General features: G+C 35.9%; 1 protein-coding gene and 1 pseudogene across 1 annotated transcript in view; both read right to left on the minus strand.

Moving 5' to 3' along the window:
- TMTC1 (transmembrane and tetratricopeptide repeat containing 1) overlaps positions 1 to 17,799 on the minus strand; it is a 241,662-nt gene that overhangs the window by 186,527 nt on the left and 37,336 nt on the right. The window lies entirely within an intron of this gene.
- On the minus strand, positions 16,540 to 16,658 carry LOC112480416 (annotated as a pseudogene).

The following is a 17,799-nucleotide window of genomic DNA, read 5'->3' on the forward strand; positions in this document are numbered from 1 at the left end:
TTAATGGCCAAGTTGTCATTCTTATCTTAAACAAAAATATGTATGTAATCTAAAATCAATTTTTAAAAGATAATGTTTCTTGTAGTGACAGTTATTTACCTTGTTCCAAAACTAAAAGTTTCACTGACAAAGATGTTTATTCTCTATGCCCTGGACATCTTCACATCACCATAATCATTTAACATCCTGCAGGAAGGTGTGTACAGAAATAAGAAATGTGTTAAATGGCAACAGGACAGATGTGATCCTGAATTTCCTGTGACCAACTACAGTATGTGGTACAGATTCGTTTCTAGATTGTGGGTGAGATTTCCAAGATGGGATTGTTCCTTAAGGCATGGAACAGTGGTTCAAAAGCCACTAAGCTGTCACAGAACAGGGATTAGTCCATATTATATCCGTAGTTAGGAACAGAAAGGAGTAAATTTGTTGTTCTGCAGTATTGCACCTAGATCCTCCCATGGTAAAACAAAATTAGTTGATAAAATATTTTTAAAACCCAGTTTGCAAATATTTTGGTGAGCTGAGTAAGTACTTCTCACAGACCAAAACTGGAACCAAAGAGGTAGGGGGACTACGAAAGCATTTTCTAGGCTAGGTGGCAGTACGGCTTTCTAGTCCTTGGACTCGTAGTCGCTAAAAATGAAAGAAAGAAGTCCAATGACCACTCACGATGGACAGTCAACAAGAGACTCTCTCCTTGCATAAAGCTGGGATTCTAAAGGGTTATTTATGCTCTCACTGTAAGGGCACTGCAAAGAAATTTAACCGCCCTAGTCTCCAGCATTGAATAAGGGGAAATTTTTTCCACTGAGAATTTATAATCATAAACTGTCCAGCATAAGATTTTACAGCTTGAATTCACCACTGAATTCTGCAAAACAACTTCAAGTTGAATTTAAATCCTAGGTTTTACACTGTCCTCCAAGCAAATGAAGCAAACGCAGATTATGCCATCCAGGCAACCAAGCATTAGCACGGGAAAGTTCCAAGAAGTATGAGCTCAGAGTAATCATCAAAAAAAACAAAAAACAAAAAACAAAAAACACAAAACACAAGTAAACAAAGCACCATGAGAGCTACTGCAGAGAAAATAAATAAAAATGCCAAAAGCAGATCCACAAAGACTTCATAAATGGGAGTTATCTGAAACAGAATATAAACTTCCATATTTTATCAAATCTAAAAAGCCATTAATTTTCAAATGCAGCATTATTTTATCTAACACACACACAAAAGCAACACTGACAATTACAATTGTAAGCTGCATCCCAATTTCGGAGATGCCACAATGTGGGAGAAAAAATGTTTATCTTTGGAAGAATGATATGCAGTTAGTATGTTAAAATGACTGAGTGATAAGAAATCACCTTGTCTAGGACTGGTTGCCTGAAGGCTAGCTTCCTACAAAGCTCCATGGAATCCTACAGCTGAGCACTTTTCAGAATCAATCCTAGAGTACCAATGCAACAAATCAAGCCATTGGTCTGCTACTGAGCTGCAACCACAACACCTGGACATCAGAATCCTGGTCATGCTAAGGGAGGGGCTGGTACTCTCCTAATCATGAATACTGAGGCAGAAGAACAGAGATGGGGCCAAGGTTTTATTATGTCATAATGATATAACCCAAAGATTTGAACTCCATTCATTTATTATGTTAGGGGAGGAATCTTGCAACTTAAACATTTCACATCCCTAGATCTAAACATTTCCTCCTGGTGTCCTACAACCCTCCATACTGAGCATATCTGGTAATACAACAGGCAAGAAGGGGAGATGAGCACATCTACGTGGACTCGGTTCTGTGAGCTTCTCCCAACAAACATGGCGCCTGAGGGCCTAAGGTGTGTGCTCCTGAGTATTTTACATTTTCTTTCTCTGTAATATCTAAAGAATCTGTAAATATAAAAAAGACTATTAAAGACTAAGAAGATTTGAATAAAAACCAAAAGAACTTCTAGAAATAAAACCTATAACAGAATACTAGATTATATACTTAAAACTTGCAAAGAGGATAGATTTATATTAAATCTTCTTGCCACAAAATAATAATTATAGTAAAGGAGACAGGAGGAAACTTTGGGAGGTGATAGATGACATGTTTGTAGCCTTGATGGTGGTGATGATATCAATATATACTGATCACAAATTCATGATGTATATATTAAATATATAATACTTTTTATCTGTCAATTATACCTTAATAGAATTTTTTTAAGTATAAGCAAAATGTAAAACTCCATGGATAAGTTTACCAAACACAACAAATCAAAATGACAAAAGAACTGGTGAAGTGGAATTAAACCTAATTAAACTATCCATAATACAACATAAAGAGACAAAACGAATATGAAAGCAGGGTTAACAGAAATGGAAGAGTGAAAAAACTTAACATTCTTCGCTAGGAAATGCAGAAGAAAAGATAAGAAAAAATGGAGTAAAGACAATTTTTAAACAGATAATAGCTACAAATTTTCCAGATTGGCGAAAAGCCCAATCCACAGGTTCAGGACTCTAACATATCCCAAGCAGGATAAATAAAAAGAAATCCACATCTCAACTACCAAGATGAAAATGCAGATGACAAAAGAAAAAATCTTAAAAGTAAGCAAAAGGAAAACACAGATTATATAACAAAGAAGTGATAGATTGACTGGTGACCCTTTGATAGAAGTCAGAGCATTATTTTTAATATGCTGAGAAAAAAATAACTGTCAATCCAGAAATATAGGTGTATAGATTAATATAGATTAAAAATAACTTTCAAAAATTAAAGTAAAATAAAGATAGCTTAAACATACAAAACTAAAGGGGTATGCCACCATCATATTCTTACTTCAGAAAATTCTGAGAAATATTTTTCACGTGTAAAAGTGACTATAGATAGGAGGACTGAGGTCAATAAGAACTGAAGAACTGACATTAAATACTGGAGGTTTGTGTGCGTGTATGTAGACAAAGAGACACATTTATAAAAACAAGACGGTAATAAAATACATGATAATCATAGCATATGTTATGAGAAAGTAACTGTATTTTTGACATACTAAATAATTTTTAAATTTGTTTACAAGAGTCACACCTGAGATATAAGGACAAAAAGTTTAGAAAGAGAGAATATATCGAGCAATCATTAACCCCCAAAAAGCCAGTATAGCTATGACAATTTTAGACATAATATACTTTAAGACAAAAACCTTTACTACACAACAATAAAAGATTCATATCATCAGGAAGAAATTACATTTGTAAACTTGTTTATTCCCAATAGAACAACTTGAAAATATATAGAGTAAAATTGATAGAACACCAAGGAGAAACAAATAAATTCATATTAATAGGAGAAATTCTAACACCTTTCAGTAATTAAGTCAAAAAAAAACAAAAGAAAAATCAATCATAACACAAAAGATTTGAATAACATAGTAGGAAGCTTGATCTCATAAACCAGTGCTTCTCAAAATTTTGATTTCAGGCCTTCTTTACATTCTGAAAAACTATTAAGAATCCTAAAAGCTTTTGTTTATATGGGTTATTTCTGTTGATATTTACTGTGTAAGAAGTTAAAACTGAAATTTTAAGAAAATATTTACTGATTGCTCATTTTAAAATTACAATAAGCCCATTACAGGTTATCATATTACATAACTTTTATAAAAAATAACTTTATCTTCTAAAATCAAAAATAAATTAGTGATAAAGGGGCTTTGGTTCTTAATTTTTACTAATCTCTTTAATATCTGGCTTACTGGATGACTGCTGTATTCTCCTATCTGCTTCTGTGTTCATTTTGTTGCAATATCACATGTCATGTAGCCTCTGGAAAATTCTATTGTACGCTCATGAAAGAATGCAAGAGAGAAGACAAATAATGTCTTATAATAATACTAAGAATAGTTTTGACTCCACAAATCCCCTGAAAGTGTGTTAGGGAACTCCTAAGTGTCCCTATATAATACTTTTGACAATTGGTAGAATATAATACGTAGTAATTTGCACCCACAAATTAAAAAAACACATAAAGCTTTTATATATGTTGATTACGTACTGGGCCATAAAATATGTCTAAAGAAATGTTAAAGGATTTGAATGTTACAGACCATACTCTGACCATTAAGTTGATAATCAATAATATCATCTTTTAAAGATCAGGAAATGCATCAGTTACGTAAAGAATGTTCACAAAGGCACTATAAAAAAACCAAACTTCTTTCCATTGTATTCTAGATAAATAGTGACACAGCCATTACAGCCTATATGGTTTTTACTGAATATTATACAGCTGTAGAAATAAATGTAATATAGCTACTAGCAACAAGAAAGATAAATCTCAGGAACATAATGTTGAGTGAAAAAAGCAAGCCACCAAATAATGTACACTGTATGATTCAATTTACACAAATTTATTGTTTAGAGATGCAAACATATGGGGTAAAACCATAAAGAAAAGAAAAGGAAAACAGACACAAAATTCAGAATAATGTTACCTCTGAGGAGGCTGGGAGAGAATGGGTTGAGGGAAGGATACGTAATTCACAGAAATTAATGTATTATTAATTCTCTAAACTTTATGCGAATTTTAATAAAATTCTTTATCTAATCAGCATTTAACTTTTAAAGTAAGACAAAAAGATTATATAAAAATGAACCAAGAAACATAAGCTAACGTGCCATATAATTCACATTTGTTATCACAGATGACAACCTAAAATTCATTATAAAACTTGGCTGTATCTCTGCCAAGTTCTAAGTGTAGTAATTTCTCATTCTGAATTATTAGATCATCATGTAATAAAGGCAGAATTGAAAGACTACCAGTGAATAACTGTGTTTATAAAACACAGAACCCAGATAAATGACAAAAGTACTATAAAATATATTATTCATGCCTGGTTCATAATTAATTATATGCCCTAAAGAGAAAAGATGTTCTAGTAATAAAGTTTTTATCATTTCAGGAGACATATTTATTTGATCTGCTATTTCACGATAATCTATCATTTGCTACAGCACTCAATCTTCCATAAATAGCCATTTCAAAGTCATCACTGGAGCTGACTTGCAGGGGAAAAAAACAACAATTAAGACTCCCGATTATTAAAATCCAATCTTCAAATTCAAAACTTTATTTTTTTTTCCTTCTGCCAACGATATTTCAAAGAAGTGCATCTGAATCCGAAGAACAGCCCGCCTGCTGGAAGAATTCCATTCTGGACTCTGAGGTTTTTTAAGATCTAAGTCTTTATATACAGCTCTACCCAGGCCCAGGATTCCACAGCCCAACTGAGTTGGTTGCCAAATATTTGGCCTGAGCAGAATTAAAAAACATACAGCATGTTCTAGTCCATCTAATACTGCTCTGGGGAACAAGCGTACAAGACCCAGAGGACACCACCCAACCCCACAAGCCTGGGAAAGCTGCAGCCTACCTTGTGGGCAACTGAGCCAGAGATGCAGAGTTCAGAAGTGGGGAGGGGAAGCAGCCTGTCTCATAAGAACATTCCAAATTTGCATCCACACCTCAGACTGTTCAACATCTCAAACCAGCCCACTAGCTATATACGATACCTTTCCTATAAGATACAAGCAAATCACATGAAAATTGTTTTTACTAGACAGCAGGGACATTTAAACACAGCGTTTACTCTCTTAGTAACAGAGAATCCACACCATCTCCCAATCTTAATATAACCCCAGAGAAGTTCTGCCTAGAATTTTAATAAGCCCTCTTCCACCTACATCTGATTCTGTGAGTGTACAAGGAAATAAGGCCTGTGGCCAAGAAACATAGAAACAGAGGTACAGAGCAAGCAACTGTGTTCCCCCAGGAGGTAGCCTCTCTTCAATTGTTTTTGGAATCCTACTTTTCTTCTCTCCATACTCACCACAACCTTTATAACAATATCTGACACTACTGCATCTCTTATCCTTTAACAAGCTCAAAATTTCATCCCTGGTTAAGTGCTAGCCATACCAGTCTGCGGCTATCAAATCAAAACAGGAATAATCTCTGAGTATCAGCAGCACATGATAAAAACGCTCCTGAGATCACACTGGAAAATATCAGAAGCCAGGTAAGGCAATACTGTCAATATAAAGATTATTCTACAGTTATAATGATTTGTATATAGAGAGAAATTAAATGGACACATAAAAGATTATCCCTTCGAAATATCTACATTACTTATAAGTAACACTAGGTGTAGTTAAGAGATCATGAATCATGTAAACATGGTAACAGGACAGCAAGCATCCTTTTCCACAACCTTCCAGAAGGCAAGGCTAAGCACAGCAGGGGGATAACGCTGCTGTTCTGGCCTGATTAGGCTGAGAGCGACATCAAATGCAACTAAATTACTCAAAATGTCAAAATATGGCAAGGAAATCATACACATAATGTTGCAGGAGCTCTGCATCTGGAAAAATTTGTTGCGTAATTTATGGAGCATGTGCTATAGGCACTGCGTGATCAAAGCAAAAAGAAGGAAAAGAAAAAGGCTCAGTATTGTGGTCCCAGACTGCTTTTCTGCAACATGAAGTCCAAGATTTTTGCATATTGTATACACAGCTGTGGAAACCGGAGCCGTCAAATCAAGGTAGAAAGCTTGGGAACCTCGGGGACCAAAACACATTCGTTTTGAATGTTTAGTAGTAAGACGGAATCACTTTCCATTTGCAGGTGCTTGTGGCAGCAATATCATTTTCCACTTATTGCAAAAGAAAAGAGAATTTGAAAATTACAAGTTTTAAGCAAAGCATTAATTCTGCTTATAACTTATACCACACGGTGTTAAGTATCTTCTGCATATCTAATAATAGGAAACCTCTTAAAAGAAGGAGCTTTAAGATGCTAGAGTGTTCATCGCAGGAATATTACAATATGAGACTGAAATTACAGGGAGCAACGTACATGACACAATGTGGTACCTGGAATTTCAGGCTTCATTTTTAGATCCGGCTCCCTAATCAGCTATGACAGGGAATGAGAATCCATGAGGCAAAAGGGAGCAGCACCAGATGCTGGGAGACCTCTCAGGTTTGGAAGGAAACAGCTGATAACAAAGCAGCCCCTGTTTAATCAGAAGTTCAGGTGTTGTCATCTGAACTCAGCTCCTTGTAAGAAGGAGGCTGCCCACATCAAGTCCTTCTCTAGAGCCTCCTAAATAGTCTGGACCAGGAGAACTGTATCTATGACAGCTGAAAGAAGCCTCCCGCATCTGAAATCAGAGGAGTTCAGTGTTTTACAAGCTTGGCTGGGTCTTAGAAATCACTCAACCTGCTCATTTCACACATCTGGAAAAGGACAGCCAAAGAGACTAATTGACTGAGCTTCCAGAGTCTTATCCTTCGGACGTGGCCTACACTTTTCTAACTCCAGGTCCTCGATCCCTCACTACACAAGCAAAGCAACAGCACTTGGTAGAAATGCAGATTTTCAGGTCCCAACTCAGGCCAACTGAACCAGGAAATACTTTCAAACAAGATCCACAGAAGATTCCCATACACACTAAGGTTTGACAGGCATGGCTCTACACCACAGTTTGACTCTTCCAATGCAGCAAAGCAGATATAGAGACAAACTGCCTGGGCTCTAACCCCGACTCCTTCACTTATTAGCTGTGTTACCCTAGGTAAATCCCTTAAACTCTCTCTCCCTGTTTTCATCTGTAAAAATCATCACAATACCTATATCATAGGGTTCTTATGATACTCAATAACTTTTTCATTACTATTCTAATTATGTTAAAATGTATGCTTACTCAACTGTCAAGGTGCCCTTTCCTACAGGATTCTCTCTTCTCAAGTCCTGGGTGATAACAGCCCCTCTGCTGTTACTGCCCTCACCTATATAAACAGTCCCTTTGCTAATAATCTGCATCCCATTATCCTATTTTGAATGTGACATCTCTTTGCTGGTGTGACTCTTACTAATACATCATGTCTTCTTCCATTCACTCAATAAATGTTCCTGCACGTCGACGATGCCAAACACTATGCCAGTTGTGGAAGATAACAGAGGCAAAATAAAAGCGACTGAGTGCCTGAGTTCATGGAATTGATATTCTGGACCTGACACTGTATGGCACAGAGCAGATACTCTTCTAAATGGATAAATATAATTTCCTGTTTTTATTAAAACTTGACCTCAATCCTGTATCAAAAGTGCCTCTGATGGGGTTCATCAAAAGCCTGCTGGTTACACACAGCAGATATGCCAACGAGGACTGAGAGGTAGGGAATAGTGAGTTGGAGTCTCGTGGAAGGGTGCAAAGGAAACAAGCGCTATATGGATTTGAATCCAAATCTACTTGTTTTTATTTAATAAAACCAAACACTGGAAATATTTTACCCAAGAGTGGGATTTTAAAAATAAACACAGGAAGGTGAGTTTTGCAGATTTTTCGTCAGGTCAAACCACGGCATGCAGCATAACTCCCCTCATTTGCCAAAGAATGAAAGGTTCCCCACACAAATATCCTGGATAGTGCATTTATAAAAAGAGTATTTTGTGGAAAACAGCCACATTTCTTAGGAAGCAGATGGATTAAGCTAAATGTCTTATTAGTAATATGCGTCATTTAAAATTCTGAGCTTGAGGCTTTGCGAAGTCATCTTTCCACATCTGTTTGAAAGTTCATCAAATTAATACCCATGCCTTAGAGACTGGGAGAAGCTATCACCTTTCTCCCAGTGTTCCTTCCCCCAAACCTCAGATTTACTGCAAGCAAGCAGAGATTCTACCTTTAGAACCATCTCTGAGAAGGATCACCAGAGGATGATAGCATTGCCAACTGCATTGGAGGATGGTGGGTATTAGCACTAAGATGTTATAATTATTTCCTGGTGCTAACAAAAGTTTTCACCTGCTCTTTCTTCAGTTGTCCCTAATTTAAATAAAGGCTGGGAAATATCTAATTACAGTTCTTAGATTCCAAAATCTTAAAGGTCAACTTAGTCCTGATTCATTTGGAATATAAAAAAGAGAAGGATCACAATGAGAAATTCCACTTAGTATCTGTTCAGAAAAAAAGGAAGGCTCTCACTTTGTTGGTATTTTTGTTAGAATCTGTTAATATTAGGCATGAGTTTTTAAATCTCTGCTTTATGCAAGAGAATTATGCAGTAACTACAGTAGGTCCTCCTACAAGGACCACCTCTATTAACACTAAATGAAACAGTAGTGGAGTCTACATACTCTTGAGAAAGGTCATGAATTAGAATTTGGAGGAAGGAGTAACTAGTGAGTAGTAAAGTAAAATTAACAAAAATCAATTTTCTGCCATTTTCTGACAAGGAACTCTAGTTATTACTAAAAGAATTCAATCATCAAGAAATTAGCTAAATAATAGCCTAAAAGTCTAGCGAAGTGGATTTTTTCACACCATAATAGCAAAGCTGTGGAGAATAAAGTTTATGTTCTTGGAACAAAAATAGTAAGAAAAAGAAAAGAAAAAAACTTTAGAAATTGTCTACTCCTTTTAAAGCAAATACTCTAAGAAAATGTAGAAAATTATCTGAATCTAATATTAATTTTACTTTTCTCTCATTTACTTGAAAGAAGATAACTAAATAATATCAATATAAAAATGTTCATTCTTCGAAGATAACTAAATAATATCAATATAAAAATGTTCATTCTTCGAATCCATTAAAAAAGAAATGGAATGCTGCTATGTGGCTATACAAATGTATACATTTTCCAGTCCTTTTAGTTAATGCTTTTTCTTACATATATAAAGATTACTGGCACACAGTTGACCTAATTCTTCTAAACGAAATATCAATTCCCAAGTGGTTCCATAGTATACTCCTTCCATTACTATTCAGTTTTTCTTGGCTATTTTCTTTTACTCATTCCTTTTTCTCTACCACAACATTTAAGCAATTTTATTCTAATAGCCACAAGCTATGATAAGTATTTTGATTATTTCATTTGATCAGAATATTAGTCAATTGAAGACTATATGTAACATATGATATTAAATACAGTTAGGATTTTTTTTTTTTTTTAAGATACCACGAAGGCTTTAAAATCTTTTTGAAAAGGGCATACATAATCAAGGTTACAAATACATTGTAGCAAGTGATCATAGTAAAACCAGTAAAGCAATAGCAAGGGCCATGGGTCTTGGGATAAGAGACAACCAGGCTGGGCATGCTCAGGAAAGAATATCAAAGACAGGAAGAAATTATTGAGTGAATGGAAAAGAAGATACTAAAGTGAATGACAAAGGAAAATGACAGCAACCAGAAACATAAAGTGTATTTTAGTGGAAGTGAGGAGAGCCATTTGACTGGAGTAAACCTTTCCAGTAGGAAAGCATTGGGAGATGAAGATAAACAGATGGTCTCGAAGCCAAGGAGTCTATGAACGCCAAGAGAAAGACACTGTGGGAGGGTCAGAGATTGCCGACGAGGCCAGCTAAACCCTGTTCCCTAAACCTGGTTCTGCTACCTACCACCCTGAGTTTTCACATGCATAAAATGTTGATAGTAACAGTACCCAGCTCAAAAAGATTCCCTAAACAATAAATAATAAAACTCTATCAGTGCTTAGCACATATCGAGGGATAAAAAAGTGTTTTTTAAGTTTTTTTCTATTATTGGCCACAGTGAAGAGTCTGGATTGGGTGGCCATTAAAGGAATCACTCATCTGGCAAAAAAGGCCCATTAGTCTGACCAGAGAGGGGAGGACATGCCTCCCTCATGCCCTTTGTGTAGCTTTCTCAATGCAGTTTAAAGTCAATTCAACAACACGAATTTAAACTGACTTCTTACCCAGACATATCATTCCATTATACCCAAAGGTCTCCAGAACCAAGCTCCTAGATCTGTACTCAGCTGAAGTTTCCCAATAATGCTGTTATAGATGCTAAGCTTCGTGGTACAGTGAACATGGATGTGGGTCAAGAAAAACCTTAATTCAAATGCAGACTACATGTCACTCTTGATAAGCTATTTTCTCTGAGCTCCATTTTCTCACATCCAAAACATGGAAATAATAAAACTAATCTGGGTATGTTTTTATAAGGCTTAAATGAGATAAAGAAAGAAAACGCAACTAGCACATCATTTAAAACAGAATGCTAGGCACTGATTATATGTAGTTAACCCTGAAAGCAACGTTATGAGGTACTCGTTTGTTATTATTCACATTTTACAGATGAAACTGAGGCCTAAAGAGATTAACTAATGTGCTAAGTCACAGACAGCACGGGTCACAGAGCTGCATCAGAACCAGGCAGTGTGACTCCAGGACCACTCCACTCTCCCCTTCCCATCTCTCAGAAGCTGCAGAGGGTTATTACATTGACTACTGTCAGTTTCCTCAGTCCCAGGGCCACTCTGACCTCACTGAATCACTTGTGAGAATGTCTTTGGTTGACATAAAAACCATAATCGAAGGGAAATTCTTAATATCCTTTTGAAATTTGTTTACTTATAATCACATTTTTTTTTATTCCTAATGCCAAAACCTAACAGCCATTTTGATGGCATAGAGAGGTCTGAAGAGTTAGGTAAAGGTCCCAGCTGTTACCAAACTCATGTTTCTTTTTCTTCCAGAATTAACACATTTTGATAAAAATTTCCATCTTCTGAACACGTTCTGCCTTCTCCCTCTCCCAGCTGCAACCTGACAAAATTTGCAATTGGGTTGGCTTTATGCCTTGATGTGAGCTTGAATTTCTTATGAATTACTTCTCTTTTCACTCCTTATCAGTCCTTCTCTGTCTGTATGCCTTCAATAATTTTTCTGTACTCAACGCATCATGTTCTTTTCTTCACCTGTTTCAATATTGCTCTTCTCACTCTATTGTTTTTCTTGGGAGGCTTCCCATTTCTTTGTTTTGACAACTCAAGGCCATTTTTTTTTCCATTGCAGTTTCCACAGAATATTAACATATGTGAAGCTGTTTACTTATTTTTCTTTGAAAAGAAAAATAATCCAACACATCCAACATCCAACACTTTACTGAGGAAAATAACTTGTTTCTGAGATTATTTCTGGCGTTTTTATACCTTTACATAATGCAATGATCCCCCGTTCTCTTTCACTCAACCTGGGAACTTAATATGCCCTAAAATATATGTTGGTATATCTGCTTTCTCACTGAGCAGACAAAAGGCATCTATTTAAGCTATGATTCATTCTTTCTTAATCTAATACTGCCTTTTGTATTCTAACATTTCACATGTCTCTCAAACTTCAGGGAAGTTCATGGATAATATCCACAGGGATAATGTATTTTTTCTGAGCATCCAGTTGAGCTTGCCTATCTCTAATAAGGCCACATGTCTTTTCAACCTAAAGAATAGCTGACATGCTATGATTTTTTTTTCAAGAGGGTTCTAAAAGACACAAGACTTTTTCATATGGATGAACCTCTGACCCTTTCCCAGAATATCAGTATTTCTCCTTGCATGTCCTCCCATTTGGCATGTCTTTTCTTTGGGCTGCCACAGATGGGTGCCTATGCCATTTAGCAAGTGTTTAATCAATATTTGTGAAATTGCACTCATCGAAGTGATGACATTTCATAAACACTCTAGCATAAAAGTCGTTGGGCATGGAAGAAAGTTGACTGCACTTGTAACTCAGGTGCAAAGTCTCAAAGGTGAGGTAAGTACTGCTGAGAGACACTGTTGCCTCAGATGGACCAAGGGGTCAGGAGGGTCTCAGGGCCAGCGGGACAGAAGATGCCACACATCCACCTGTTCTTGGCCAAGCATCAGTGGTACAGCAGATGCTTTTTCAGGTGACAAGAAAGCACAAGAACAGACACATCTCTAAATCAGCCTCATGAGATTTAGGGCTTTCCCAGATTAGATCTGTCTGGGTTACTCCAGATCCAAAGATACTCTTCAGGTCTATTACAGATGTAGGTTAAGCTTAGAGATTACCATGGGTACATTTTCTTCCCAGCCACATGACCTTCCAATCCATTTTCTATGTGGAAATTGACTATAGGATGAGCTTAACCAGAGGCTGGACCATAATTGGGCAGGAAAGATATGGTAACAGAAAACAGCCTACATAGACTAAACTTAGGAAATTATATCTCCTATGGAGACAAGAAAGGGAATGATGCCAAAGGCAATATTAAGGTAGACTTCAGCTATACCAATACTATTTTTGTCTTTAGGAAAAGCAAAAAATAAATGACTGGAAATAAATATGACCAAACATAATATGGGTGTTTGTTATATTATTTTTCATATTCACCTGAATACTTTAAATTTCTCAGACCAAAAAAAGGTAAAGAAGAAAAGCAACCTTTATCCTTATTCACTTTGGTGACGATAAATTCTGAGCAAGCCTGTATATCAGATTCTAAGTTTTAGAGCTTGAATATAAGAAACAGAGTTTTGTTTTCACAGAAGGAAAATAGTATGTTGACTTGAAGGCCTCTATTGAGGCAATTTTGCCCAAAAGAGATTCTAGAATTTTTTCCCTTGTTTACCTTTAATAATGATGGAACAACAGTATGCTTAACTGCTGGGTGCATGGATCCCGAGTCACACAAAGTGGATTTAAGTCTCAGATTTCTCATTTAATAGCAGTATAAACTTGGATTAAGTGATTACCACAACTATATCGTAGGAATGGTTAGTACTAATTGTTATAAATTGCATGAAGTATGTAAAGGGTTTAGCAAAGGGCCCAGCACAACACAAGCACCCAATTGCACTTATTATTGTGCACTAATCTGAAGATATCTAGTCTTTCTACAGTTGGGCATGGCAGGGATAAGCTGTTTGTTTAATACATCTGGGATGGTACTTTTCGATGTCTTGAAAGTTTTGGCTTAATTATTTATTAGCTCTTTTCCACCAAGAAGTAAAAGAGAGACAATATGAAATGCTTATCACAAGCCAGGAGATAAACATGGATCAGCTCATTTAACTGTCATCATTTCCTTGGGAAATAAGTCTTTCCACCATGTTTACGTACGTGAAAGGCAAGGCTCAGGGAGGCTGCATAAGGTACACAGCATTATATGGATAGAAAATGGAAGTTCAAGGACTTGAAACCATATCCATTTGACTTCATTATATAGGCTGCCTCAGGTTGCAGAGGGTCAAGCTGTTTAAAATGTTTCCTGGAAATAACTGCCAGAAACTTCTAGACAGGATTATTTGTGGCAAAAGCAGAAGTATCTTGGGAGCATTATTATGCTCCTCTTTTCTCTGCACTTCATGGAGCCCGAGTAACTTCACCCCATTTTACATGCTGGGTATGAATGTTCTGCTTGGCTCTTGGTCTTGTCATCATTCTGGAAATAACGGAGATTTCTCTGTTTAGAGCACCCAGCTCAGCACTTTTTAGAAGGATATTCTTTACCTTAAAGTAAAATGATGGGTGGGATGTGTCACATTTCATTTGTAAGCAGTCATTAAATATCATTTTTCAAAAGATCTCTAAAGTGACACTGAGCTAGCTGTTCAGTGATAGATGCATTCCTAGGCCCTGGTTATTGTGTCTGCTGGATGGTTGTGCTGCTCTGTGGTGAAACTTCTTTACGAGTTATTTCTGAAAGGTGGATTGTGTGTGTGTGTTGAGAAAGTATTGCTTTGTGGACTTCTGATTGTGAATTTTTAAAATTAATGCATATCTAAGAAAGACATTCACTGTGGACAATCCAACACAGTGTTTCATTGTGCTCATGGTGGTACACAGCCTGGAAAATAGTTCTTTTTCAAAAAAACAATCAGCAACACTACATTGCTCGGATTTTTCATAAATAGCAATGAAGGACAATGATGAGAGCGTTAATGTTTCAGACATCATCTTGGTCATCAACTATTATCACATGTGTATTTTCTGCTTAAAAATACCTGGAGACTGGCATCCATTCTCAACTTATCTGAAAGGTTTAGCTGTTGGTTGTGGCCGTAAATTATGTACTTTAAAGAATAGAATAACAAACTGCATTGAAGATATATGTAGTCTCTCACTACTTTACTTGAAAACCAAAAGTGCAGTTTTATAATTAAATAGACAACTCTTATTAATCAAAACTTTTTTCATCATAAATGCAGTATAGATCATAAATCTTTTTACAAAGTCACATTCTTTTCACAGTCACAGAGAAAATTTGCTTAAGGGAGCTAAATGCAAAGAATAAAAAAGAAATCTATAATAAAGACTAACCTGTCAGGAACTAAGAGCACTACCACTCAAAAGCTGAAATATATTGGTTATTTATTAGGTACTGAGGGCATGTCTAGCTCTTAACATAAGACAGACATTATTCCTTCCCTCCATCCAACTCTGGCTGGTTGTTTGTGTTTGGTTGTTTTATTTATTTTCTGAATTACGATATATTAATTGCCTCTATCCCCCTAAAAGTCCATACTTATGTTCCCTTTAAAGACTTTACCAATCCTTTTAGAGGTTAAATTGTTAAGAGCAAATCTTTAATGCCAGGTTTCTCATGGAGACTGCTGCTTAGGGGGATTTCAAAATCAACACGCATTTTCTAGATTATATATAAAGTAATAAAGATCATGGTTTGGATAATATGAATAACATTAGAAATTCATAAATCTATAACATGAAACACTCTTCCTAGATTGTTATAAGTCATATATCTACAAAGCTAGTAAGTTTTTTTTTTATTTTCAACCTAATGATTTGTTTATTAAAGTGACATTTTATTCAATAGTAATTCTAAATACATAGAAAATTTAATTTAAAAAGTCAACCATTATTTTCAGAAACTAAGTATATCTTTTGAAACAACTTATAATGAGGATGGCATTCACTACTTAAGAATAAGTGTTAACACAGGAATTCTATTATCCTCTAAACCTCGCTGAACTTTCCCTCATTACAAGAATGTTTTATTTAAAATCATTTCCCTCCAAAATATTGTAGTCTTATGAAAAAAGAGAAAATAACTAAATATACTAACAAGTCAAATCATGACTATACTACTTTCTTTCATAAAAACAGCAAAGAAAAGGTGAATGCTACGGAAAGGTTTCTAAACAATAATTCTTCCACATTGACTTCAGCATAAAATAATCATGGTTGGGGGAAGCCACATCCTAACACTGCCATTTATAAAAAGCCACAATTAAAAAGTTATATCAAGCTCTTTTCATATATTAACTCATTTGTTCCTCAGAATATCTCATGGAGTAGGTACTAGTATTACTGCCTTCTACACATGAGGAAACTGAGACACAGAGAATTGAAGTAATTTGTCAAAAATCATATATACCTGGTAAGCAGTGGAGCAGAACTGGAAGCCAGGCAGTCTGATGTGAGTCCATGCTCTTTACTGCTGTGTAAACATTTACCTCATAAGTTTTTATAAGAATTAAAATTGTAAGCTATACATAAAACCTAGAAGATGATTCCTGGCCATTGGTAAATGTGACTTCATGGGAGCTACATAAGTACCCAAAATGCTGATATTGATGAAAATCATGATCGTGATGCTTGCTTCTGAACCACAAGAGAATTGTCAAATCATTTGTATTCCCACAAAAGTTCCCTCTAAACTCTTCTTCTTCTTTTTTTTAAATGTCTATAGCACCCGGTCTTCCTAGGTGGTCTCCCATCCAAGTACTAACCAGGCCCGACTCTGCTTAGCTTTCGAGATCAGACGAGATTGGGCATGTTCAGGGTGGCATGGCCGTAGACTTAAACTCTTCTTGAATTAAAAGACATATGTATTTTAAGATTGCATTGTTTTTAAGATTCAATCTACCTAATATACCAGATCAAAGTGTGTGGCAGACAATTTTCAGAGCAACAAACTGGAAATCCTACCAAATTATCTGAAACCACCATGATCTACTATTGCCGGGTGTAAAATAACATTCTCATGAAAGAATTATTTATATATGCCCTGAATGCTTATTTTACAATGTTAAGATGAACTGATACTGTTTTTATTACAATCACTCAACAATTGTTCAGCGGGCTATATTAAAAAAGAGAAAAACCATTAATCTGGATGACAGTAGACATTAACTAAAAGAGCAACGAAATCAGCAGTAAACTCCCTACAATATCTTCAAAATCCTAGTCATGTCCATCAAAAGAAGAGAGAAATGCTTGGTGGCACGGAAGTCACCCAGCCTCTTAACCACACAGGACAGAGGTTGAGTATTCCATATTGTTGAGCTGATGAAAAAGCATGGGCCTGGGATCCTCTTCTAAGGAACCTACTCTAGCAGTGGCAAAATTGCATGCCAACCAGAAATGCCTACGTTCTGATATTTTTTTTTCAACATATGTCCCTGTTCCTCTGGTTGGAAAGCAAATGCCTAAGCTTGTTTGCTCTGCACCGAGAGGAAAAAAAAAAAACTTATCATCCACTGACTGAAATTCACAGGGGATCGAAGATTGCCAAGAATTGTACCCAATCAAGACGAAGCAGAACGAACCAAAGGCTGTCAATAGCTAAGAACTCTACCAACTGCTATCCATAAATTAAAAGAAATTTTGCCTCCTTAGCATGTGATTTATTTGGAAGAAGCTTTGAGTGCTAAATTCTGAAAGAAGCCAAGAAATACTTTATTGAAATGATCCATTTTAGTGCTGAGCTCAGTTCAAGAACCAAAGCAGATTTCAATAAGCTTTCGGATGAATTCATCAAGGTAACTCCTGCTTTACCACATACTCTGGTCAGTGAAGGCCATAATATTTATATGTCTCCTTAAATCCCCTGACTTTAATTACCTCACAATTTCACTTTAGTGCCAAACTGGTTCAGGAGGAATAACATCACTCTCAATGAATGGTTAGGAAATAGTAAGAGGAAAAAAAAAAAAAAGTC

Source organism: Pteropus alecto, unplaced genomic scaffold, assembly GCF_000325575.1.
Source record: "Pteropus alecto unplaced genomic scaffold, ASM32557v1 scaffold103, whole genome shotgun sequence".
NCBI classification, from domain to species: Eukaryota; Metazoa; Chordata; class Mammalia; order Chiroptera; family Pteropodidae; genus Pteropus; species Pteropus alecto.